This window comes from Physella acuta, unplaced genomic scaffold, assembly GCF_028476545.2.
Source record: "Physella acuta isolate Inbredline_101_S28 unplaced genomic scaffold, ASM2847654v3 ptg002797l, whole genome shotgun sequence".
Lineage (NCBI taxonomy): Eukaryota > Metazoa > Mollusca > Gastropoda > Physidae > Physella > Physella acuta.
In genome coordinates this window covers 5,001-7,500 of record NW_026734207.1, presented here as the reverse complement: position 1 = coordinate 7,500, position 2,500 = coordinate 5,001, and the positions used below count along the sequence as shown (strand labels likewise).

The 2,500-nt window shown below is 49.4% G+C and overlaps 1 non-coding gene across 1 annotated transcript in view; it reads left to right on the top strand.

Moving 5' to 3' along the window:
* Positions 1 to 2,395: 2,395 nt before the first annotated feature.
* The window catches only part of LOC131934308 (small subunit ribosomal RNA), a 1,846-nt gene continuing 1,741 nt past the window's right edge, over positions 2,396 to 2,500 (top strand). Inside the window, exon 1 of the ribosomal RNA XR_009385631.1 lies at positions 2,396 to 2,500. This exon is cut by the window's right edge and continues 1,741 nt beyond it. This is a non-coding gene — a ribosomal RNA (small subunit ribosomal RNA).

Genomic DNA, 2,500 nt, shown 5'->3' with positions numbered 1-2,500 from the left:
GTGTATCGTAAACCCGTTTTTTTTATAATTTAAAATGTAATGACAGAACTCCCAAAACAACAATACACATACATATTAGTACTATGGTGAATTGTAGTTGTATTAGGACCGTAATTATAGTTAATTAAGGAACCATTCATTGTCTTCGCTCTGTTATGTACGTCGTCGTTTAATCGACACGGCATATTTGGCTTGAATCTAGAAAAATTCAAACTCTAACCCTAAGGTAGACAGGCAGGGTAAATAAATGTGGGTGATCTCTCATAAAATTGTCTTCTAGGAATTATTTTTATATAGACTATCTTTTCTGTAGAGTTTAAGTGGACAAGCGCGGACGAAATAGAGCGCAAAATTTAAAATGAATTAAAAATTTTCATCAGACCGGAAGTAGGCATAACCTAGGCGCCATGTTTCCGTCGTACAAGTTTTCACCGTTGCAGTCACCGTTTCAATCGCTCTTCGTGTGGACGTGTATTATTTCTAGTCATGTGTTGTGTAGATGATTCGCTTAAGGTAGGTGTTCGGACTTATTTCTTTAATATTAATTAAACCGTATTTGCCTTGTCGGCCTTAAAATAAAGCTATTTTTTTTTCATCGCAATCGAAGTGTTAGATCTAGAATCTAGTTCCCGCCTCCGCTTCGCTAATTCGACTTAATGTAACTATGACACAACTATTAAATCTAGAGTCTCTATTTTAATTAAATAATTAGGAATTCTATCTCTAGATGATATCTAATCTATTCCCACACGTGTGTGCAAGTAGGATTTAACGTCAGAACAGGTGTGGTGGTCTAGGCGTCGCTATTTTTGACGGTAGGAATTTTTTTTTTAAATTCGTAAAATTTTATATAGACTTTATATAGCAATTTACTAAGACCGACCCTAACGCCCAGTAAATATTTAATTACCACATTGTTATGGACACGGTGTATTAGGTAGGGCCGAGGGCTATCCATAGGTACCAATTTTTAAATTTTGTGACAATTAGGAGCCGAGTTATAAAATAAATTTAAAATACTGGTTCTGGTCTTAGACTTTATATAGCAATTTACTAAGACCGACCTTAATACCCATTAATTATTTAATTAGCGCATAGTTATGGACATCCTGTATTAGGTTGGGCCCAGGGCTATCCGTAGGTACCAAGTTTATAATTTTGTGACGATTATTAGTCGAGTTATAAAATAAATAAAAAAAACTGGTTCTGGTTTGCACTACATTTCTTTCTTCTTTAACGGCGGACTCCCGGTCCAGCCCCATGGGTTACCCGTGAGCCGGGGCCTCGTTAGCCTGGACGGCTCCGATGTGACCGCGGATTGTTGTGGCCCGCCTCAGCCCGAGTCGAGATCACCCTTCCGATCGAAGGTGGACGCCATAGGGCGCCCGGGATAGCCCGGGGCGCTGTTCGTCACCCGAGCGCAGGGGCGCCGGGAGACGCCCCCGGTGAAGTTTGGCGGGTGATTCTGGTAGAGCTCCCCACCCCGATCGCAGGACACCCCTCGCCGCCCGCCCAGGTGTCGAGGTGGCCGCGGGGGAACTCGGGGCGTTTTGGCTCCCCCTTGTGCCGGAGCGGCGCCCTCGGTCCCAGAACGCCCCTGGCGGGTGATTCGCATGCCCCCTGGGGTGGGGAACGCGGGTGGGTGGTCGTAAAGCGTGTAACCGCAGTGGGGGCGGCCCCTTAGTCGGGGGCGCCAAAGTTGGCACCCCACCTGGGGCGCCCCCCGGAAGTGTGGCGCCCGCGCGAGTGAGCCCCGTAGATGCGCCCCGACACCCCCGCGCCGCCCCCCGGGTCGCGGCACCCCCGGCGCCCTCCGTGCGGGCTCCCCTCATGGGGCGGCACCCCGGTCCTCCCCGAGACTATGTACCCGATTTTTCGGTTTAACACTAGAGGTATGGGCAGAAATACGGCGGTTAAAACGGTCTGTATCTACTATTGTGGAGGTGAGTGTCGGTGAAGCCTCTATGTGACGCTAGGATCCGCGCTCCCTCGCAGCCAGCGACATGTGCCCGATCTGACCGTGCGTGGCTCAGTCTCCCGACTAGCTTCCCGGTAAAATGCGGGCTCGGCGCGCAGGTCGCGCCAGTGAAGGTAAAAGTACGTGTCCGTAGCGTGAAGCCAGCGGCGACGCGCAGTGCTAACGCAACCAAGCAGTATTGGTGGCTCGATAAAAGTCTCGCACTGGCCCAGCCCTCGGAACGGGCGACGGGTCTGCAAAACGCAGTCGGCTCGATGCAAATCGAGAGATTTCCCGGCGACGCCGTGTTTACGGTGAAGGGGGAAATGTGAGCGGTCCGATGTGAAAAAATCCGGGAATGCCGGGATCCGTTCTCTCGCTAGAGCGTTGTCTCCCGTCCCGCGATGTGTTGTGGAAAAACGTCTCGCAAACGATAGCTATCTGGTTGATCCTGCCAGTAGTCATATGCTTGTCTCAAAGATTAAGCCATGCATGTCTAAGTTCACACTGTCCCATGGTGAAACCGCGAATGGCTCATTAAAT